The sequence below is a fragment of the Erithacus rubecula genome (genome assembly GCF_903797595.1).
Source record: "Erithacus rubecula genome assembly, chromosome: 3".
Classification (NCBI taxonomy): domain Eukaryota; kingdom Metazoa; phylum Chordata; class Aves; order Passeriformes; family Muscicapidae; genus Erithacus; species Erithacus rubecula.
Window position 1 is genome coordinate 139,566,386 of NC_136689.1, and position 24,533 is coordinate 139,590,918.

Below are 24,533 nucleotides of genomic sequence, written 5' to 3' on the forward strand. Positions count from 1 at the left end.
AATTTTCTCTTAATTGTGGTCCCAATTTCTTCAGCAATGGGAGAGTAATGTGGGCAGATCCATTTGCTGGATCACAACACATTTATGTTGGAAACAAGCTGTGACATTAGCTGGTTGGGCACAGGATACTTGGGAAGCAAGAACAGAGTCCTCAGGCCTCTGGTTGTGGAGCACCTGCTTCTCACAGGGGGTTTTTGGGATACAGTACATGGATATTCTGGTACTTGTCAGATTCTGTATATAGAAGTTATGGAATCATTGAATAGTTTGGGTTGGAATGGACCTTAAAAATAATCTCATTCTGACCCCCTGCCATGGGCACGGGCACTTTCCACTGTCCCAGGTTTCTTCAAGTCCCATCCAGCCTGGCCTTGAACACTCCCAGGGTTGGGGCAGCCACAGCTTCTCTGGGCAGCCTGTGCCAGGGCCTCACCACCCTCATAGTGAAGAATTTTTCCTTCCTGTTATCTAATCTAAACCTGCTTTATTTAAGTGTGAAGCTATTCCTCTTTGTCCTATCACTACAAGTCCCTCTCCCCTTCATGTGCTGAAAAGCCACAGTTTAGGTCACCCTGAAGCATTTGCTTTTCCAGGCTGAACAATCCAGATTCTCTCAGGGATGTTCCATCCCTCTTCATGGCTCATTTCAGATTTATAGAATCATTTTGATGGGAAAATACCTTTAAGATCATCAAGTCCAACCCTTAACATTGTACTGTCAAATAAAAGTGATGGAGAACTGGAGCATTAGTGGTTGACTCCATTACTTTTGGTTCCACCACCAAGACTGGCCTTGCTGTTGGTGGGGACACCAGCCAGGATGTCACAAAAGAAATGGCTGAGAAGGAACATCTCCATCTGCTCTCCACACTCCATCTGCTGAAGAACAAGTAGAAGGCACCTCATTTTCCACAGACTCCTGACATTCCATCAGGAGAAACCATAAACCTTGTTGGTTTCCCATTTGTTTTTTTATAGATAATCCACTCACTGGGTAATTGCTGCAAGTGTTGTGCTTTTTTCTATTTCTCCACACTGGTGTTTAATTATTTTTATTTCCTTGATTTATAGAATATCAGAGTAATTTGGGTTGGAAGGGACACCTTCCACTGTCCCAGGCTGCTCCAAGCTTCATCCATCCTTGGACACTCCAGGGATGGAGCAGCCACAGCTTCTCTGGCCATCTGTGCCAGGGTCTCACCACCCTCACAAGGATGAATTTCTTCCTAATAACTAATCTAAACGCACTCTCCTTCCATTAAATTCATTTTCCCTGTGTCCTATCACTTCATGCCCTTGTGAAAAGTCCCTCTCCACCTTTCCTGTGGGCACTTTTTAGGTACTGGGAGGGACTCTAAGGTCTCCTAGTGCCTTCTCTTCTCCAGACTGATCAGCCCCAACTAACTCACCCTGTCTTCATAGGAGAAGTCTTCTAATATTGCCCTTGATTTTCAGGCTGATAGTTCTGGTTTGGGACTGGTTTTTTTTTTCTTTTTCCTCTCATTTGTTTAAGCTGTCCAACAGCTTCAAGTTACAGGAGCAGCTGAAAAGGGAGGAGAATGGGACCAGGAAAAGGGAAGTTCAGCACAAACCTCAGATGATTGTTGTATCACTGTCATTCTTTGTGGTGATCATCACCATGTTGCTGTGAAAAGCTGAAAAGTGGCATCTGTCACTCCCCAGCCATGGGGCCATTTTGTTTAAACATATCAGAAAACTGTAGGATGAGTGTCTGGAGACAATGCCATGAGAACAAGTAGTAAAGACTTCTCTCTCAGCTCAAGGAGATCTCTTTCCTGGAGGGAAATGTCAAGAAATGCATCTCCTGTGACTCCTGCATCCCTTGTGACACAGCATCTCTCTTGACTTTTGGTAGCCTATTTGTGGAAGTATTCAGAGAACATATTCTCCTACATACTCTCCCATCTGTCTTTTTCCCAAACTCACTGGCCTTAGTGAATGCTTAAGAATAGATGTGCGTTCTGCATTTTGTTGAGAAGGCAGTTAAGAATTTATTTTTTGACCTTTCTGTGTTTAGATGATAATATTTTTAGTGTCTTCTATGATGGCTGCTTCTGAGTTGACTTGGACTCTCTTTTCCCATTTAAATACAGAGGATATAAATTGATCACTTGTCTTAATCCAAAATATATTTTGGATTATTTGGCCACCTGGGCCAGGCTGTGCAAGAACCCTTTTATAGTTCCTAATTGTTGTTTTATATTGTTCATAAAACTCTTTTTTTGGGAATGGATGAACTGTGCTGGTAGCATTTACCAGTTCTCAAGAATGTGCAGTTGCTTGGCTGTACAGACCCTGAATAAACATGCAAAAAAAGGGAGCCCAAAATATCATCCTACCACAAAAAAAGTGTGAAATGGGAAGGAAGAAATTGTTTCTTCATGTCAACTTTTATCTTTTTTTTTTTTTTTTTTTTTTTTTTTTTTTAATTGGCTTCCCCACCAGATCAGTGGCTTTTTCTTCTGTTTGGCACTTACCTCATCTTAAGCTTGCAGGCAGATGACTCTGGATGGTCTTTTCTAAAGAAAAGGGATAATACAGGCAAGAGCATCTCAAGCAATCTTAAAATTGTGAGAGATGGGAAAAGCTTTCTATAAAATGACATCTGTTGGGGATGTGATGTATCTCTTGAATTCAGTGTAATTAGACCCCACTCAGCTGTGTAACTTTTGACATGGATTGGCATCTGCTTCTCTGAAGGCTTAATGGTGCCTTTAATTATAAGTAGTCTAGGAATTGCCTAGAGAGCCACAGGCTTCATTTAGTTCAAGAATCTCTCTTTTGGATGGTGATCAGTAATAATGTGCTCAGAAGAAGAGCAAGCAATGTCCTGCTATGCAAATGTGGTGATGAATCCTCCCTGGGTTTCTCCTGATGGTAAATCATTAAGGCTTGGCTTCAGCATTTCATGTTGCAACTTAGTTATGACAACTTTGGCTGCTCTTGTTATGTGTTTCCCTGTGCCTTTGGATCTTGGAGTCCTTGGCCTCTAAAACCTGTGCTGTATGTTAATTATTAAAAATAATCACTTATCTCTTGAGTATTTCCTGATTTCTTTTTTTTTTTTTTTTTTTTCTTGAGGGAGATTTCCTGGGATTTTTTTTTTTTTTTTCTAGTATGTGGTAGGAAGCTGAGAGATTCTTCTCCAAACTGTTCCTTGTTGAGGCTTTTTCTGCTTTATCTGGTGCCAGTTTCCAAATCAAACTCACTCCTTCAGTGTGTCTTTTTCTTCTCACCAGTCTCCATGGGGCAAGAAGCATTTCAGGTCTTCATCTCTGAACATTCTCTGAGCTGCTTCTCTGTTAAAAAGATTAAGGATCAAATGACCCTGCACCACCAATTTTACCTTTTATTTTTCATGGAATTCTACAGTGGTTTGGGTTGGAAGGGACTCAAGGATCCTGTTTCCAGAGCCTCTGCACCTTCCAGGTTGCTCCAAGCCTCATCCAACCTGGCCTTGGACACTTTCAAGGATGGGGCAGCCACAGCTTCTCTGGGCACCCTGTGCCAGGGCCTCACCACCCTCTAAGTGATGAATTTGACATTAATTATAATAATTATAATTATATTTTACCTTAAAATAATCTTTACATAATTCTCTCTTCTTTCCCACTGCTCACCTGAAAGGATAAGCCTTGGGAAAGTTTCTTTTTGAGGTGCCAGTGGTAACATCCAGTTCCTTTCATTGGCTTCAGCTTCTGTTAGGAGTGTGCCTGCTACAACACTTCCTCTCCATCTTCTTTTCACATTTATTGGGCCTGCTGTACATAATTCCAAGCCATATTGAAGTAAAATTTCTGAATAAGAGAAAAAAAAAAAAATCAACTTGCATGCTCAAGAAGGCAGCAAGTTGGAATTTTGGGGACCATGAGCTGCAGTGATGCTCTTAAGGTGTCATCCCCCTTCTTTGCCCATCAGTTGATGTCCCCCATGATCACAGAATCCCAGAATGGTTTGGGATGGAAGGGACCTTAAAGGTCATCCAGATCCAAACCCCTGCTGTGGGCAGGGACACCTTCCACTGTCCCAGGCTGCTTATCCTGGTTATGTTCATTTGTGTGGTCAGGCTCAGACAGTGACAGCACCCTTCCCAAAGGACTGAAGAAGTTCCTGCAGACCTGTAACTCTTTCCATGGTCAGTGGAGCACCTTTGGGGGTCTCTGGTCTCTCTGCCTTGGTTGTAGATTCTCAGACACAGCACTTCAGTTACGTGGGTGAACTTGGCTTTTCCTCCTTCCCTGTTCTCTGACACATTCAGGGAATTCAGACTGAATCCATGTTGGTGTTTGCCACTTTCAGATGTGCTCAGCTCAGCACTCTGGCTGCTGTTCATACCCCTGCAAACCTCATCTTGCACATCCCAATCCTTTGAACGATTGGAAAATCTTTGACAAAGTATTTAATTAGCTCTGTTACAGCCTCGCTGCCTGGATTTGGCAATATTTGTGATTCTGCTGCTGTTTGCTTCCTCCTTAAGCCATGACTGGAAAAAAGACAGCCATGATTCCCAGTCAAAGCTCACTGGACCTGATATCCCTCTGAGCCCATGCATCACCCAGGGAGCTGTTTTGAGCTTTCATCTCTGCTGCTTATGTTCTTTTTTCCACATTACAGAAACTAAGGTGAAATTTTTCTACCACTGGAAGCCCTAAAATCAAAGCAGAGGCATTAACTGCATTCAAAGTTATAACTTGGAGCAGGTTGCCATCATTTTAAATCCTGTATTTAATTCCTTTGCAGAAAGCATTCCCTTGGTACAATATCCAGATCCTGCCTGGAAAGTGCAACATCAACTGCTAAGGTCATCTTTCCTATTTGGGACAAATGCTGGGATGGTCACTTGAAGGATCCTCCTTTCTTTGGTGCCTTTTACTTTGATCCAGGAGCAGGTTTTTTTTTTTTTGGGTTTTTTTTGTTTTTTTTTGGCTTTTTTTTGTTTTTTTTTTTTTTTTTTAATGCAGCCTCCTGGCATCTTTGCAAGGAAGGGAGGTATTGAGAGAAAATAATTTACAGGGCTTGGTGGCATGGTGCCATTTTGTTACAGTGTAATCACGCTTGAAATATTCAATAGAACATCGTTCTGGAGTTAATGGGGGAGATTGTTGTTGGATTATATCCCATGTGATTTTTCTTCCTGTGTGTGTAGAGTTTTCTTGCTGCAAATGAGATAAATAAAGGATTATATCTACATTCTTAATAGCTGGTACCAGAAGTGAAGTGCTTCCAATAAAGTATTCCTATATTTTCTTCCCACATAAGGCTGTTTTACAAGCTTATGTCCTTCTGTGTTTTTTTACCCTCTTTAAATAATCTTAAAATCAGGTTAGAAATTGTTTCCCTTTGCCCAAACTCTGCATAAAACATTTCTTCACAAAAATAGCAGAATGAGGTTACATTTTATTTGTTGTAGGAAGAAAAGCAGTGAGTTGGAGGTGAACAGAAGAGTGAAAGAGAAGATGGGAATTGCTTTTTCTCTTTTCCTATGTTTTGGTGGTTGTTTTCAGATCTGCAGCAGTGACCTGGTGATGCTGTGCAGGTGCTGCAGCTGCTGGGGGAGGGCTGTAAGAGCATCAGCTGAATATTTCTGGGTGTCAGGAGGCTGCAGGATTCATCTTCCCATCAAAACAGCCCTGAGAGAAATTGAGGCCCTTTAGAGAGCATTTTAGGTGATTTTCAGTATCAGTCTGGAAAAAATCAAAATGTCTTTCCATACAGGCCAGATAAAATAAAGGGGATTCCAGGGAATATCTGTGTTTTTCTCAGAGACTTTCAGCAGATATTGGGATCCCAGAATGGTTTGGGTTTGAAGGGACCTTCAACACCATCCAGCTCCAACCCCTTGTCATGGGCAGGATCAGGACCAGGTTACTCAAAGCCCTGCTTAACCTGTTCTCTTCTAAAAACTTGTGATCTTCATGGTTTTTTTTTTGGAGATGTGTACAGTCCCTACTGCCCTGTTACTCTTAGATTTAGGATTGGCAGCAGTTCCTTGTTCAATGTGTTGTTCCTTGTCCTATTTTCCAGGGAAGAAAGCATTCTTGACAGTCACAGAGGACACTGGAGTAGATAAAAAGTTATTGTATGGTAATTCCTGCACTCCAAAGTTACAAGGAACCTTTGATCAGTCCTCTGCATGATTATCTTAATATCATGAAGGCTGATAATGTAAATGGAGATTTCAAGCTTGACCTGATTCATAAATAGGATAAGTTAAAATGATGAACGTGATTGAGTTATTTGCTGCAGCTGCTCCCAGGGCTGGATTGATTTGAATTTCTGCTGACAAGGCATTGAGACCTCTGGGAAGGACATCCCTGAGTTTTTGAGCAGAGTGCTGGGGAAGGAGGAGTTTTGGGGATGCAGAGGGTGGGTGGGTGAGCAGTGAAGCCTTGGGCTGATAGGGAAGTGTTCTGCAATAATTCAGTCTGGTTTTAGCAACTTAATTTAATAATTTTAATTGAATGGTGTGTTCCTGGTACTGCCACTGCAGTCAGTGCATCTGAGTGATGGTTCTTATTTTGCCTGGTGCTGTGGGCTCCTCATTGTTGCTGGTTTGGAGGTTGGGCCTTTAGACAAATCCTGACTTATTGATCAGGAGTTCTGTTTGGGTTATTTGTATGTTCTGGCAAAAGCTTGTGATGGCAAAAGATTCTCTGTTCTTTGTTGAGATTTTGTCTCAGAATCTGTGAAATCATTGAGGTGCAGGACCCAATGTACCTCCATGCTTTGAAAATATCTCTTCTGCAGCATCTCTGTTACTTATCTGAACATCAGACTCAAATCAGTTTTTCTTCTTTTGTCTTAAGATTTCACCTGTGTATGACTTCCATCAGAGTTGAAATTGTGTCTGAAACCTTTGACATCACAGAAATTTCTGGTTGTGAATCTGTCTGTAGGGTTCTTGCCTCCTGGCTCTCGATGAAGAAGGAGCATCCCAGTGGTGTCACTGTAGCACTTGCCACTGAAGACTTCAGGCAAAAAAAAAAATCATGGAGTTCATCCTGGAGGAGGGAAGGCTCCAGGGAGACCTTGGAGAGCCTAAAGGGGCTCCAGGAGAGCTGGAGAGGGACTTGGGACAAGGCATAGAGTGACAGAGCAGGAAGGAATGGCTTTAAAGTGACAGAGGGCAGGGTAGATGGGATATTGGGAAGAAATTCTTCCCTGTGGTGATGGGTGGCCCTGGCACAGATTCCCAGAGAAGCTGTGGCTGTCCCATCCCTGGCAGTATCCAAGGCCAGGCTGGATGGGGCTTGGAGCAGCCTGGGATGGTGGAAGGTGTCCCTGCCCATGGCAGAGGGTGGAACTGGATGATCTTGACCCTCACCCCTCTCCATATCTGGGTTTGGGCAGGGAGCTGTCTGTGTGCTGTCCTGCAATCTCACATCTCCAATTTGGGAGGTGTTTGCTCTCTAGATATTGATCCCATCCACATATCTCCTCTACAAGCTCTCCTTTACTTAACCTGCAAAGATTTAAGACACTTAATGGCTGGAGGCTTTGGCAACATGAATCAAAAGCCTTTTTCCAAATCAGTGTTTGGTGGTCTTCACCTCACTGTGGAAAGGTAAAAAGTGACTGTGTGTCCTCCTCCTGCTGCCTCAGGGCTCTGTCCTTGTGCTAAATCCTCCTTCTTACTGTGTTTCCTCTGTAAATCCTGCAGGTTGTAACAGTCTCCTAAATCTTGCAGATTGCTGTAGAAAATACCTTCTGAGTTTACTTGTTTGTTAGTTTTAAGAGAGTCGTTTGTATTTGACCAGCTTTACATAACTCTGTGTGTGAATATATATACATAATACTTCATTCCTTGCAAAATCCCTATATATATTCTATTTTTTTTAATTCTGAAAAGCTGGGTAAACTTTCTCAACCTGTTGTGATTTCTTATTTTTATGTGAGCCAAGATCTCAGTGCACAGCAGATGACCCCACAGAGGACTTGCAATAACTGTTCCCATTTCTGCACCTCATTTTACAGCACCTGAGATCATCTGATTGTCTTTAGCTTCTCCCACGTCCCAGCAAACCTGGTGTTGGCAAATGCAGCAACTCAGCTGATGTGCATTGATTTAAAAAAAAAAAAAAAAAAAAAAAAAAAAATTAGGTTTTCCTGGTGCTTTAGCTTTGGGAAGGGGATTTTAGTGCATCTGCATTTCTACAGACATCTGAATTACAGCACAGTTTTTTATTTTGCCTTTTTCTCTCTACATTTTTTTTTTCCCCAGCACTGCTGCTTTTTATGGAACTTTTTAAAAACAGAAATAGTGATTTTTTTTTTTTTCCTACTCAAAAATCAGAGTCTGATGCTGCAAAGGGCTTTTACAAATGCTTGTGCAGTGCTGCTGCTGGGAACAGCCTCCCATAGCAACCTTCAGCTTGAAAGCTGAAATCACATCACCCCATAAGACAGCTTTATTATTAGATTGGCATCTGAACCCTTTGCAAGGGGTCTAGGTGGCAGCAAAAAAGTTCCCCTAGATTCTGTATTTAGGAGGATTTTAAATTTGTTTAAGATTTTGTGGGGGTTTTTGTTTATTTTTTGCTGCTTAAATTTTTTATTTTTTTTTTTCAGAATAAATGTTAGAAAAGTGAGAGACACCACTGTAGGGAAGGTGGAAGATCCCTGCCATGGGGAATGACACATGGTTGTGGCTGTCACCAGAGCAGTTTCACAGAAAAATAGAATCAGAGAATGATTTGGGTTGGAAGGGACCCTAAATTCATCCAGTTCCAACCCCTGCCAAGGGCAGGGACACCTTCCACTATCCCAGGTTGCTCCAAGCCCCATCCAACCTTGGACATTTCCAGGGATGGAGCAGCCACAGCTTCTCTGGGAACCTGTGCCAGGGCCTCACCACACTCACAGGGAGGAATTTCTCCCCCAGTATCTGTTTTGTCCCAATGTTTATTTCAAGTTTTCTACTCCTACACGTGGACTAGATGGGAGTCCTTGCTGGAAAGCTGGCAGGGGTGAATTTGGGTTCAGGTTGTGCTTTTTTGGGGGGTTTGTGTTTGTTGCAGTGACATGTGTGCCCTTCTTGTTGTCCAGCCACTCTGCAGACTGTGTCCCATCTCCATGCTGGCTTTGCTTCCTCAAAACTTGGGGTGAGAGGACTTAAAGGACCTGGGGAGCCAGGGGTAACTCCTGACAGTAGTTGTGGGACCAAATCAGGATATTTCAGCTCCAGTCTGGGATAAGGCTGATGATGGGAGAGTTTGTCATCTCTGATCTGATGGATTGGACAGATCCTCTCCACTGGAAATCCAGTTTGTGTGGAGCTTGGAGCACCCTGGTCTAATGAAAGGTGTCCTGCCCACGACAGGAGGGTTGGAACCAGATGATCTTTAAGGTCCCTTCCCACACCAACCCTTCTGTGCTTCTGTGCTTCTTGGAAAAACAATTGCAGAATAATTGGATGTGTGTGGCTCACTCTGAGCTGGAGGCTGCTGGGGCTTCTCCGGCTTCTGCCAGGGTAAGAACCATAAAATGCCATGTGCTGTTGCTGATAGGATCCCCCCTGTCCATATTCCACTGGTGCAGGGATGGTCACATCCACATTCTGAGCCATCAGGTCCTTGGCAGGAGCAGCATCATTCCTGCTTCCTGCTCCAGCTCTGGGATCCTCATCCCAAACTCTGGGGAGGAAGAAAGCTCAGTGGAGGAGAGGGGGTGGGTTTCTGTGCTGGCTGAAAGAGAGGAGACAGCCAGGCTTGGACCCTGGGAAAGCTCTGTGATAGAGAAAAGGGTTTGGGGTCCATGTGAGGAGTTGCCTCTTTTTATCTGTGACTCCTTCAAAAGCTTTTCAAGCTTTTCTAACAGGCTTTGTGAGTGTCTCCATCCTCCATTTAAATCCTATTCCTCTCCATCCCTTTGCACTTCATAGAGAAGCAAGAAGTGACTCATTACCCAGCCTACAAGGAAACCTTAATGAATAAATGCATTTAAGAAAAAGAAGAAAAAAAAATAGAGTTCTGTCTGGGGCAGACTGGTGCTTCTGTCTTGAACTGTGAAAGAATAAGTTAAGCTGCTTCTTTTATTTGCTTTCAATTAATTGAGTCACTTTTGTGCTGTTGTTAAGACTAATAGGACTTTGTTGGGACTAGAGCTGTGGGTTTGTGGGTTGCTTTTTCTATTTTGGGGTTTGTTTGGTCTTAATTTGCTTGAAACACCAAGAGCAAAATTCACAGATCTCCCAAGCTCCTTCCCTTTCCCTTTCCCTTCTTTTTCCTTCAGACCTTGTTGCTGGCAGCATTTCATGGGGAGAGGAGCAGTGAGGTGCCCTGTGGTGCTTTCTGCTCATCTTTGGCACTAATTGGAGCACAACAGTGGCTTTTGAGGCACCTGCAGTGTTTTGGAGCTTGGTGGGCTCCCCTTGCCATGCAGAGGAGCTGTGCTTTCCTGCCAAGTCCCTGGAACAATTCTGTTTATTTACCTTTCTTCCTTTGCTGCTCTGATGGAAAGAATCTTGGTGACACTTTTTTTTGCTTTTTCTTCAGCAATGAAATCACCAGACAGAGCTGCAGTTTTAAAAACTAGAGCTTGTGCATCCCCTTTGTTGATTCTAAATGTTCTGTTCAGGAGTCCTGAACAGAGCAGGACACAATGTACATATATATTTAGATGTGTCCTGCATTGCATGAATTAAAAATAAAGATAAAATACTTATAAAATTTATGTAATTTATTGAATACATGAATTCTGGAGTACATGGGAACAGTAGGGGCAGTTGGCTGGATCTGGTGGTTGTAACTGGGAATTCCACCTGTTTTTATCTAAAGGTGGTGAAAAATGTCCCTGTCCATGCCATAGGGCTTGGAGCAAAATGATCTTTAAAGTCTTTTCCAACCTAAATGATTCTGTGATTCCAGATTTCTATGACATTTTCATTTTGAAGACTCTCTTGAATTCAAAAGCTCATTAGGGCTCCTCTTCTCCATGAGCTCCAAGTCTGGGTTTTTTTTTTTTTTTTTTTTTTTTTTTTTTTTAAATTGTTTAAATACAGCAAAACAATGTTTTCAAAGGGAAGAAAGAGGGTGAGAAAGAAGTGTGGGTGCTCCTTGGAGATCAAGCTGATCCTTTTTTGTCTTGTTATATATCATTTTAACTTAATGCTGTTACATTATTTCAGCTGTGCTTGGTTTTCAGATTGGGTGCAGATATGAAGTTGCTATAACAACATGATGATTCATACAATGCAAGCAACAATCTGCCTGGATTTATTTTTCTATCATGACGACTTAGATGTTTTTGGTGGGGATTTCTGTCTATTTTCAGATGGGCCACACCATTGTCTCTCTGCAGTGATTTGTGTTGGATTACCTGGGCTTGGGGTGGTAACACCTGAGCTTTTATAACAGTCCCAGAGGTCTTAATGCACTTTCCAAAGGTCAGGGCTGTGGTGCAAGATTTGGGGTGGGAGATGGAGGCATGGAGATGTAGGGGGTGGTCAAATCCTGTCAGGTGTGCAAACACAGCACCTGACACCTTGCACCTGTGCTCAGCTGCTTTCCCATCTCACATCCTGCAGGATCCTGCCAAAATGATAATTTCTGAGAGCCTCCTGATCCTGTTGTTTAGAAAGAAGCACAAGTTCTGATGTTTTTAATTTCTCCTAAAAACATCTTGTCAGTGTTTCTGTTGCCACCTAAAGGTCCTCTACAATTGCTGAAGAGTTCAGGGGTAGATCCAAAAATCATTAATTGAATCACAGAATATTTTGGGTTGGAAGAAACCTTAAAAGATCATCCAGTTCCATCCCCTGCCATGGGCAGGGACACCTTCCACTATCCCAGGTTGCTCCAAGCCCCATCCAACCTGGCCAGGGATGGAGCAGCCACAGCTGCTCTGGGCAACCTGTGCCAGGGCCTCACCACCCTCATCTTCTTCCTAAATCTAATCCAAATTTTCCTGATTCCAGTTTAAATCCATTGCCCCTTGTCCTGTCACTCCATACCCTTGTCCAAAGTGTCTCTCCAGCCCTCTTGGAGCTCTTCTAGGACTGAAAGAGTTCTCTGAGGTTTGCCTGGAGCCTTCTCTTCTCCAGGCTGAACAACACCAACTCTCTCATCCTGTCTTCATAGCAGAGATGCCCCAGAATATTTAATTAATAAACGGGTTTCTTTTAATTTTTAAAATTGCAGTGTGTAATAATAGGTCTTTATTTAGGTCTTTTAATAGAAGAAAAAAGGAACAAAAAAACAAAAAAAAACAAAACCTAGAATTAGGGATGATTGATTTTTTTTTCTGTGAAAGATGACAAATTATGTAGAAATATCTACTTGCTGCCAATTTCACATTGCTTCTCCTTTGAAGGAGCAGTCGTGATGGGAAGTGTTTCAAGGTACCTCCAGACACTTTGTCAACTTCTCACTTCTGAACCTTCAGCAATGGAAATAAATGTCTTCAGCTGCCAGAAGCATCACACTGGGAGCTTTCTCCTTTTCTCTCTCCTCTTTATTTTCTGTCCTAATGTTGTGAGTTTCAGATAACACAGAGAATCACAGAATCATGGAATGGTTTGGGTGGAAAGGGACCTTAAAGATCATCTTATTCTGCCCTACTGCCATGGGCAGGGACACCTTCCACTACCCCAGGTTGCTCCAAGCCCCATCCAGCCTGGCCTTGGACACTTCCAGGGATGGGGAGTCCTCAGCCTCTCTGTGCAACCTATGCCAGGGCCTCACCACACTTACAGTAAAGAATTTCTCCTCAATATGTAATCTAAACCTGCCTTTCTTCATTTATCCCTTCCCTGCTTTATTTACATCTGTAAATGGAGCAATGTGCCCTGGCAATTTTCTTGAAGTTTTGAGGGTTTTTTTCTAGTTTTAAAGATGAGATTTTTTTTTTTTTTTTAATTAAATGAATTTGTACTTCTTAATTTGTATTTTCTTGCTAATAAATGTAGGATTACTTGATTATTTTTTGGCATTTTTTTCTCCCAAATAGAGCTCTAGCAGGGCTTGATGCCTTTTGGAAAAAGGCTCTTCCTCCTTGCACAGTGCTGTGCTGATCCAAAAACCATCCAGAGATGAATACAGGCTTTTGTCCAGCCTGTCTGTTGAGCTGGTGTCTCTTTATTTTCTCTGACAACTGGAATACAGTTGATCCTGTAAAATGTCTGGGCTTTCTGTCCTGTCTAATTGTGTTAAACTGCATTTGCATCCTAAAGAGAGTGGCTGGGAGAGGATGCTGAAGCCTTTTATGTATTTTTAAACTCATAAATGCCATCAGTGAAGTCTAAAACATCAGATAAGTGACTCTGAAGGCCTTGCTGAAATGCACTGATGCCTTCATGCCTTTGTGAGTTGTCTCCCCTGCACGGAGTCTCCAGATCCTACACGTGTTGCTGTCAGCTGCATTAGGGATAAGGAGGAATCATAACTGTGAAAACAGCCCTGGGGGCTCTAAATATCTGCACACCACCAAGTGAATTTTGCAGTTTTGCAGGGGATCATGTTCTTGTTCCCATGGCAAGGCTTTTGTTGCAGGGCAAGATCTTTTCAGACCTCTCTCCCTGTGTCAGAGGAACCATCTCTTCTCCTGGTGTTTCTGAGCATGGGCCCTGCCAGCCCACACTCCACCCTTTCAGCAATTGGATATTTGGGCACCACAATAAAAATGCAGTAAAAGTGGAGACAAGGGAAAATATGTTCCCACCAATCACAACTTTTTCTGGAGGTCTGTTCCAAAAGTTTAAAGTGTGTGAAGAAGGGAAGTCAGCATGGTAGATGGGATATTGTGGGCATCACTGGGTGGTTGTTGTTTTCACTTTGCTCCTGGGAATGGTTTTTATCCCTTGACCACATTGACCATCCTGACCTGATCCCACACATCCTCTTCCAGCAGAAAGTTGTAGATTTATCCTCCTGTGATCTCCTCTGCATATGGGATGAGGACTTTCATGTTTGGCTTGGTGGTTTCTTGGAGGAAACCTCTTTCTGTTCACAGCCCTGCAATTTTAGCCTCTGACTCTTGGTGCTGTTGCTTCTTCTCTTGCCTGTTTTCTTCTGGGCATCTGGCAGAGCTTTGCCAGTCTGATACCCATGGCCTGGGACAAAAGCCCATGTCTCACCCAGCTCCTTGCCTGCACATGATCATTTCTGTGATGGGCAGAAGATGATTCTCCCTCTGAGTCATGCAATTGCTGTTTCCTCCTCTAAGAAATCTGGTAAAATCAGTAGAAGTAAGGGGAGGGAAGAAATGGAAAGTGTCTCTGCATTTCAAGAGAAAAAGCAACTGCTCCCCCAGAGTGGTTGTTTTGGCAGCAATCTTCATCTCAATTTCAACCCCAAAATAACCATCAAGTGCAGGCAGCTGTGTTTGCTCTCCCAAAAGGTGTCTGAGAGGGTGTTGGTTTTCTTGCTGTGGTCCTGATGGTGTGATGAGCCAGGCAGGAAATGTCAGCCACGAGCAAGAGGAAAAGAAAAATCAATTGGGGTTTGCAGCAGGACCTTGGGAATCTTGACTTGCCATATTGGTGCCTTGCTGCTGAACAGGGTTTTCACAATGAACTGGAACAGGGTTTTCACAATGATTTCAGGACTGTGAGTCAGTGCCTGTCTCAGTGTTCCTTCTGACAGAGCTGCTCATCTGAGCTGGAGCTGCAGGGTGAGACCAGCTGTAGCTCAGATATCAGGGTTTTACCCTGCTCTGGTAGTTCATCTTTGCCCCAAATCTCTCTGTTGATGCTGCATTGAGGGTGGAGATGTTTCCCCAGGTGGTTCAGATGGGGGACACTATGCTGATCACAGGACTGGAGCTAAGGAGACAGGCTGAGAGAGTTGGGGTTGTTCAGCCTGGAGACAAGAAGGCTCCAGGGAAAGCTCAGAGTTTCTCCCAGTGCTTTAGGGGGTTCCAAGAGAGCTGGAGAGAGAGTTTGGACAAAAGCATGGAGTGATGGGACAAGAGGGAATGGCTTCAGACTGAAAAAAGGGCATTTTTATACTAGATATTAAGAAGAAATACTTTCCTGTGAGGGTTTGGGGCACTGGAACATGTTGCCCAAAACCACTGTGGATTTCCCATCCCTGGAAGTGTTCAAGGCCAGGTTGGACAGAACTTGAGCAGCCTGATCTGGTGTCTTTGCCCATGGCAGGGGCTTGGACCAAGATGTTCTTTAAGGTTCCTTCCAACCCAAATAATTCTATGATTCTCTGATTCTCAGAAGTTTTTTTCTCCTAGGGATGCCCAGCCTTGTGAGGTGTCATTGTGTTGCTGCCTCTGAACTTTGTGTTTGTCCCACCTGTCCCCTGAGGTTTTTGCAGAGATTGAATTAGATTTCTTGTGTGTCTGATTATTACTTCTCTCATGTCAGGGTGTAGGCACAGCCAGAACATGCATGAGCTCTTCAGATTTTTTTTTTTTTCCTGAGAAAACCTCGTGGTTGACTTTTCCTTCTCCAAAATACCTGGAAAACACCATTCTTCTGGTTCTCTTATACACTGGAGATGATTGTCACCCCTGTGCAGGAGGACACTGCTCTAAAAAGCAGCTTTGCTGTGTCTGAGGCAGGGGCTGCTCTGCTGGAACAGGCATGGTGGTGGGGCTGGAACCCTGTTTTACAGCCTGGCAGCAGCTGGAAATACAGTTTACCTTTAACCCTTTCAGCTGTCAGAGTCTCTTGATGTGACACAAGGAAATTCCTTCCTGATGGATTTCAGGGAGTGAAGCGAGGCCAGGTGTACATTTTCATTTTGGTTCTGCATGATGGAAGATGCTTGAGAGCCCATCATTAATTTCAAACTCTTCAGGATTGTGCTTATTTTGCTGGAATAATGCAGTGGATTGCCTGAGGAATAAGCAACCAAAGCAAGAATTTGGGGAGCAGTAAAACCAACCATGCAGACATTTAATCTGCACAGTCTTTCAGTAACCACCTGCCTGTCTTTCTTGACCCTGTTCTGTCCTGGTTTGAAGGACAGGTGTCTGCCAAGAAAGGCAGAAACTTCTCTTTGAAATGGAGAATGTAAACCCCCTCCCTCCAAATTATTATTATAATTTTGAAATTAAGGGACTCTCAGGCAAAGATAGGGGAATTAGGAATAACAGTTCTTTACTAGGAAAATTAAAATAGAAATACAGTATTACAAAGAACAATCCCAACCCTGACAGAGTCAGAATCCAACCTGACACCCTGTCAGTCAGTCAGGGTGTTGTTGCAGTCCCATTCAATGGTGGCTGCATCCTCCTGCAGTGGCAGATGTGGTTCAGCTGGAGCAGTGCTCCTGGAGAAGGTGCAGTTTTCCTCTGAAGGTCCAGGGATGATGTGGAAAGGTCCAGTGTTCCTCTGGAATCCAGTGGAAAGAAGGTACCTTATTGTTCCAAATCTCAGTTTTTATCTAGGTAGGAAAGGCTTGGCTCCTCCCCTGGCTGGAGCATCTCCCATGGGATGATGTAATTTTATCAGTCACACAGTGGGACTCAATGGCCCAGCAGCAATTGATATCTTCCTGAGGGAGGATGGGTTGTGGAAAAGATAAAGATGATTGCCCCAGCTGGTTTAAAGATGGCCCATTAGCAGATGGTATGTGCCACAGAGATAAGGAATCACTGCCCCATCTGGCTCAACAGATGGTGACAGAATCCACATTTCTGGCCACATCCTGTATTGCAACCCAAGACATGTTCCTACCCCTATGAAAAGGTCTGACCCTGAAGGCTCTTTGCATCCCCTGTCTTTTGGGTGGGAATTACTGGATTGGAAGGACTCCAATTGTCCAGCTCAGCCATCTCCCCCTGGTCCCATCTGCTCATTCATCCTCCAGGAGAAGCAGGGTGGATTTCATGCCAGCAGAAACTGTCATTAGCTATCTTCATGTCTGGTGCCCTGGTGTGGCCGAGGGGAAGGCATGGAGGATTCCCAAAAAGGCAGCTGAGCAATGGAAGGTGATGGCTCCAGCTGGAGCAGAGGCATCTCCACAGAAAGGCTGATTTTCTTCTCTCCAGTTTCCTTGCAGCTGAGTTTTGACAGCATTAAAACTTCAGGTAACCTCCATGTGAAAGCCTTTGCTTGCTGAAAAAGGGGGAACTGTTTGCAATCCAGGGATGCCAATTTGGGCTGGGAGGAGGAATGTGGGATCAGCATGGGCAGTATGTGCAGGATCATGGGTATGGCAGCAAGGGGACTCAGCAGCAGGCAGTGAGGAAGCCTGGATTCATCTCTCCATATCAAGAATATTGGTACAACAGAGGTGTTCAGGGAGTGTTTTTGTTGATCTGGCTTGGTTTCCACCCCAGAGGCTCTTTAGATTTTTGGAATATTGGGTACATCATGGTTGTGATGGAATTTGGGGACATTCCTGGAGAACCCAGCAGGGAAATTCCTCCAGACAGCAGTTGACTGGACGTTGTACAATTGAGATGCAATCTGTGCCTCCACCTCATGAATTGTGTTGTGACTATTTTAATTTTACTTTTTTGAATAAATATTGTGTTTGTGTGTTTGGATGACATGTCCCATTCAAAGAAGGAGGGCAGGAAGGAATGTGTCACCCACACCCAAGGTACTGGAGAATAACTCAGGAGAATTAATCATAAAGCCACAACCTCATTATCCAGCTATGAGGGATTTCTGCCACCAATTTCCTCAGTCTGGCCACAATCCTGAAATTAATCTCACCTAAACAGTCAGGAACATTTCCTCTCTCAGTGCAGGCAGAAATCATTTTGTCCCGTGGTTGAATGCTTCAAAGATGAAAATAGTCAAACCTCCCCCCAAAAGCCCAAAGTATAATAATTAAGCTGGTGCATTTGGGGTGCTAGAAAAGGATGTTCCCATCCCAGTCCCAAGGAGATGATGGAGTTCACAGCATAGGAGCAGACTGGGGAAGACTCAAAGCACAATCTGGGAGCTGAGGTGGTTTCCCTGTTGTAAACACCTCAGGAGGAGGGATAACTTCCCCTCTTGGGGAGCAGATGGGATCTGGAATTTCAGTGTCCTTGTGGGAACTGGCAGGATGAGCTGAGTTTTGGATCTTCTGAAGAACCTGCTGCTGCATTTCTTTCTCCTGCTGGAGTCACCTGGATTTTGGCTGCTCTGGGTGAAATCCTGCAGGAAACAAAGATTGTGAGTCTGTGATGGTTAAAAATCCAGATCTCAGTGCACCTCTTACAGGCTCCTTATCATACTCTTCCTAGTTTTTCTTTTTCCTGGAGCAGAAAAAAATGGCCTGTGAAGTCAACAATTCCCAGCTCTCATCCCTTATGTTTTGGTTTTCTTTCTAAAGAAACAGGGTGAAGGAAATGGGTTCTGGGATGTCCAGGAGGAGAAGCATCCTTATAACCAGAGCAGTGATGCTATGGCTCAACAAGAGGCTGGAACCAGGATGTCCTGGGCCAAACAAGGGGACTGGCAGGCTGCACATCACCATGTCCTGCACACTCTTCCCAAGCAACAAGGGACAGGACAAGAGAAAAGGGTCTCAGTTTGCACCAGGAGGGTTTAGATTTGATACTAGGAAAAATTCCTCACTGAAAGATTTTTCAAACCTTGGAGGAGGTTACCCAGGGATGTGGTTGAGTCACCATTCCTGGAGGTATTGAAAGATGTGTGGATGTGACACTTGGGGACATGGGTTAATGGTGACCTTGGCAGTACTTAGTAGTTGGATTAGTGGATCTGAAAGGTCATTGCTAACCTAAATTATTCTGTAACTCTAGGAAGCTGAGAGCATTTTTTTCTGTCAGCTGCTAGCAATGACTGGTGGCTTAAAAAAGTTTGTGTTTTCCCTTTTATCAAAGGACATGGAAGTGCTGCTGGGCACATCCCAGCTGTGGGATGCTGAAGGATGAGGTGGATTACTACTCATCTGCTGATGGAGACCACAGCAAAGAAGAAGGGATGGAGTGGGAGGATTGAGCTGTTGCCCCGTGGTGATTTCCATAGGTTAAACTAGCAGGTCACTGGGAATTACATCCTCCAGATGTAACAACTCAATAAGATCAATGTTTACAAAACCCCTCACAGAATTGGATCCAAATCTTGATTAAACCTCGAGGCTGGTTGTCCCCAGCCTGCTCATTAACACACACTCACTTGTTGCACTACCTTTTGATGTTTCTTACTCTGAGCAACAAGAAGCTGCTGCTCTGGGAGGGGAAATCCTCTGTCACAGTGTGTAATTGGCTTGGTGTGTTTGCACAGAGGTCACCAAGGGCTGGGATTGCTGCTCTGGGCAGATATAAATCACTGCTGAAATTTTATCTCTGAATTTTTCTCTCTCTGGGGAAATTGCCTTTCTTTTTTTTTTTTTTTTTTTTTTTTACCTGAGCTTTCTGTATAGAGCATGTACATAGGAAATATATGGCATTTGTATAGGAAGTATTTATTAATGAAAAAGGATTTTTAAAGTGTTCAGCACACAGTGACCACAACTGAAAGCACTGTGTGAAGGGTTTCCTCACTGTGTTAACTGAGCAAAGCAAGAAGGTGTATTAATTAAAAATTAAAAAGCCTTTTGTGAGCTCTTGAGAGCTGCCTGGTGCTCATCTAATGCAGGACCAACCCCTTGGGGCTCTACCAGTGCTTTTTCCTGGCAGCAAAATTGGCTGCTTTTGTAACCAGGAGGTGTTTTTTCTAGAATAAAAGCTAAAATTGGAAATTCTTGGAAAGTAGGAGTGTGTGTACGTGTTTGAGGGCCAGCAGGGGAGAGAAACAAATGGCTGGTGAGAAATGCCAAGACCTTGATTCAGCAGGGTTCTGTTCTCTCTCCCTGTTCTCTCAAATCTGAAATGCTTAACTGGATTGTGGCCAGACTGTTCCTCCCACAGCAGGTTTGGGATCTTAAAGAAGACTGGACACTTAAAAAGTGATTCTCCTTTTCCATTGAAGGTTTTGTTATTTATTATTTTTGCAGGTGTCCTGCAAACAATTACAACCCCTTACTTTTGTACTGTTACTAATCCAGAAATACTAAAACCATCTAGGAATTGTAAAGATTTATATCAACTTTCTTTTGAAAAGAAAATGCTGTTCCCCATGCTCAGCACTGATGTTTTGAGGAACAAACAGTTGTTTTTGTACTTGTTCCTGCAGCCCAGCTTAAAGGCTGCAAGATGTGCCTGGATATCACTGCTCTTTGTGCTCATGGTTGCCATGTCCTTAACCATGACAGTGAAATAAGTGGTTTTTTTCCAGTACTTACCAGTTGTCTTGCTTTTTCTTCTAGATTAGAAGAAAGTCTTGTGTGCCCAGGAGAGCAGGACTTGGGAAGCAGCTGGTAAGAGCATCTCTTCAGGAGAGGATCACCTGAACATGGAATTATGGGGCTCAGGCAGATGCAAATAAAATTTTGCTCTTGAGAAACTTTTTTTTTTTTTCCCATTACTTTCATTTTATAGGACTTTAACTCTCTTTTGGACTGAGTTGCCAAAAGGGAGAGCTGGTTTATGGAAATTTTTGCTGGGGAGGGAGTGCTTTATCTCCACTCATATAGAGAGCAACCTTATCCAAGAGCTGTCTCAGAGCTTTGGGCATATTTTCATGTTTCTGACTGTGTTGTTATTGTGCTGATCCTTTGCTGGTTCCATATCTTTAATCCCTAGAGCAAACCATGAACAGGAATAAAATACACGTGGAAAATGGCAGTGCTCTGAAACTTGGGTGCTTAAGGAAGCCAGGCAGAATTTAAACCATGGAATACTCTGAGTTGGAAGCAATTTTTGAAGGTCATCAAATCTAATTCCCTTTCAATGAGCAGGGACATCTCCAACTTGATCTGATTGCTCAGAGCCCCATCCCACCTGCTCCTGAATCTTTCCAGGGATGGAACACCTCCCACCTCTGTGGGCAACCTTTTTGTGTCTTACCAAAATCTTTTATCTTGCCTGAGCCCTTAATCTCCTTCAGTTTGAAACTATTACCCTGACACTTCAGGCTCTACTTAAAATCCAAACCCAAATTCCCAGAAATCACTGAAAACTGAATTGCTCTGTAGGTCTTCAGGTTTAAACTTTATGTTCTTCATTTTGGAAACTCCTGCCAGGGTGGTAAAGCCTTGCTGGTCTCCAGGGCAGTGTGAAATGCAAGCAGGGGGTGCTGGTCCCACACTGCTGGGATGTTCATGTGTCCATTGGATGCTCAGTGGTCCCCTCCCAGGGGAATTGCTTTTTGCTCCAGCAGCAGATCCAGCTGTGGCAGATCCATCTGTGGGCAGTGCTGTCACAGCCAAGCTTCACTGGCTTTTTCTGGGATTATTCTTCTCTCCCACCTGGTTTACCTCCCCTTGGAGGCAGAAGGAGATTTATAGGACACCTCCTTGGTGGCTCTGGAGACAGAAGTTGATTCATCCCCTGCAAGGCTCCTGTTTGGGGAGGGAGCAGTGCTTTGTGTAATTTTCCTGTCACCAGTGGCAGCAGTGGTGCTGAATCAGTGTGATGGGTGTCCCCTTTGATGCAGGTGATGTTTCCCTAAATACCAGAGCTCATTGCCCCTGGATCTCCTTGCAGCAGGACTGAGCAAAGAGCTTTAGTGGAGTTACTGCTGCCCTGAACAGTGCCCCAGCACCATGTCTGGCTAAAGAGAGAAAACAAAGTTCTCTCACAAGGGTCTGGACTGAAAATCAGAGGATTTGGCTTTCAGTATGATGCCTGAAAACAAATTTTGTCAAGGACACCTTTTCTCAGTTTTATTGGACTTTTTTTGGCCTTTCCCCTCCCATCTCTTGCTTTCATGTGCAGTTTCTCCTGTGTGGCAGAAAGGAGCAGGTACATGGGAATGTGGCCATGGACCAATGGTTTGGAAACCTGTTTCAGCAGTACAGGGGGGAAATAATGTTGTAATGTTGTGGCCTCTCTGTGTCTGTGACCAGTCTTGCTCTTGCTGGAGCTGGAGCCACAAGCCTGGTGCAGGGCATTGGTGGTGGAGCTGTGCATTGCAAAGGACACCAAGTATGATGAATGTGGAAGTCCTGTGGTGCTCTGAGAGCTGCACTGATGGTGTCAGCCACACTGGGGTCAGGATCTCTCTCCCCAGATGTCATGGGGGTCCTTGGCTGCATTGACAGCATTTTAGCCCCTGTCAATTTGTTCACCTGTTCAGTCCTGTCCCTGTGTTGTCTTTGTGCTCTTGCACACTCATTGATTGTCCTTTCCCCAGGGGTCTGTTGCTCTCCCTGTCTATCTGCTGCATGGTGAGAAAAGTGGATGGAAACCCCTTGGGAAGAGTCACTCTCTAGGCTGGGTGTGGAAAGCTGTTGAAAATCTCACTGTTTGGTAGCCACATGTGCTGCTCTGGGAGCAAAGCTATAGAAGGACAACCTTGCAGCAGAGAGCCCAAATCTCTTCCTGCTCACATTTGTTCTTTTTCACCTCCTGGTACCCTGGAAGTGCAGGCAGTGGAGTTGTTTTTAGCTTTTTCATGCTCTGTGCTGAGCACTGGTGAAGGCACTTTTGCTGGAAGGGCACAAGCACAAGGTGCTCCCTGGCCCCAGCCCTTCATCCACATGAGCAGGAGTTTGCTGGAGGCTGCTGAGGTCTGGAGAGGCCACTCCTTGCTAAACAGACCAGCAGGTTCCCCCTGGGGACTTTGTTCAACTGGCCTGACCTGTGCCTCCTCCATCCAGGTGATGCAAGTCAGAGTTTGACTGGGGCTAAGCTTGTCCAGCATCAGCTCCACTGCTCAAACTTTTTGTGTGTCACTAAGTGGTTTTCTGTCTTTCTCTCTGGCTGGTCATTGATGCTTTCAGTTATAGGCACAGTAATTGGAAAATTGTGTTTTTATCAGTCATAAATGTACATCTGTGTGTGCACAACTATCCATAAAATAAACTTTTATTGGTTAAAATAAATGGAGATGTAACTTCTATGTGTTGATGTCCTCATTGTGCCCATTGTGTCCTTGCTAGATCTCATTGTATTTTCTCCTTGTCCCCATCCTTCTGATCTTTTCAAGTGTCAGTGGTGAGCATCACAAATGCTGCTTTTCACTAATTGTTCCATCAAGTGCTGATTTTGTCTGTAGGGCTGTGAAGGACCTGGGCATTTTCTCCAAGGGCACATAAAGCTGGTGATGGGACAAGAGGAAATGGCCTCAAGTGGTTCCAGGAGAGGTCTAGATTTGATATTAGCAATAATTTCTTCACCAAAAGAGTGGTCAAGCATTGGAACAGGCTGCCCAAGGATGTGGTGGAGGGATTTATCAGGTGTGCAGATGTGGCACTTGGGGACATGGCACAGTGGTGGCCTTTGCAGTCAATGCTTGGTTAAAGGTGGGACTTGATGATGTTGAAGGTTTTTTCCAACCTAAACAATTCCATGATTCTTTGTGGGTTCCTGGTGGACTTGGCTTGTCACTGCTCCCCTCACAGTGAGCTGCTCTGTGTCCTCACCACACATGTGAGCCCTGGCTGTGACACTGCTCTCTGGGATGCCACCCAGTGTGTGTGGAAAGGAAAAAAGAGCCACTGTGCAGCCCTTGTGTGGCTCTTCCAGCTGTCAACATGTGATGTGAGCACCGTGGTGACCCAAAAACCCTTCTCCCTGGGTGGTGGCTTAATCTGACAATTACCCACGCCTGCCTTCTTTGGGGTGTCCTGGCATTCAGTGCACCCCCCTCAGAGCAATGGGCAGTCTCATGGGGCTGCTGGCACATTTTGTGTTTTCCCAAAGCAGTTTCCTGGCCAGCATTCCAGTGCTGGGGTGGTTTCTGGCCAGATTTCCTCCATGGGGTGGTCCCTGCTTTGCCTCCACAAAGCTCCATCGTGCTGCTTTTCCCTTGCATCTCAATCCTTGCATTCCTGCAAGACAACAAGATAATCTCTGTGCTGCCTTTGTGGCACACTCTCCTCGAAGTGACAGCCCTGGGCAAGGCTGTGGGGATGTGGTGTGCTGGGATTGCTGATTCCCTGGGCTCCCATCCTAATCTCCTTAGCACTGAGAGTTGCTGCTCCGAGCTCCCCCGGTTTCCTTCCTTGAGAAATGCTGCCTCCAAGTAACCAGGGATCTGCACAAATTCCCAGGTCTTCCCTGAAGAAGTAGGAAGGTGTTCTCCCACTTGAGCAGTGTTCTTTGTTTCTGGCAGAGCCGAGCAGGCAAACAGAGGGAAGGTTTCCATTGTTGGATGCGAGCGCTGCTGCTGGGCTGTGGGAGGTGGCTGCCATGGGAAGAGGGTTCCTTGTGCTTTGGGGAAAGCCTGGGTGTTAAGGAAGGATTTCTAATCAGAAGTCTGGAGCAACTGTCCTAGGAAGACAGGATGAAAGAGTTGGGGCTGTTCTGCCTGGAGAGGAGATGCTCCAGGGAGAGCTCAGAGCCTAAAGGGGCTCCAGGAGAGCTGGAGAGGGACTGGGGACAAGGGATGGAGGGACAGGACACAGGGAATGGCTTCAAACTAAGAGAAGAGAGGTTTAGATTAGAGATTAGAAAGAAATTCCTGATTTCTAGGATGGTGAGGCCCTAGCACAGGTTTTTCAGAGAATTTTTGGCTTCCCCATCCCTGAAACTGTCCAAGGCTGGGCTGGACAGGGCTTGGAACAAGCTGGGATAGTGGAAGGTGTCCCTGCCCATGGCAGGGGGTTGGA

General features: G+C 44.5%; 1 long non-coding RNA gene across 1 annotated transcript; it reads left to right on the plus strand.

The window, feature by feature from the left end:
* Positions 1-931: 931 nt before the first annotated feature.
* On the plus strand, positions 932-20,307 carry LOC306800564. The gene is made up of 4 exons (XR_013773857.1): positions 932-951; positions 11,293-11,404; positions 16,785-17,004; positions 20,187-20,307. It is a non-coding gene; the product is annotated as an uncharacterized lncRNA (long non-coding RNA).
* Positions 20,308-24,533: the final 4,226 nt, after the last annotated feature.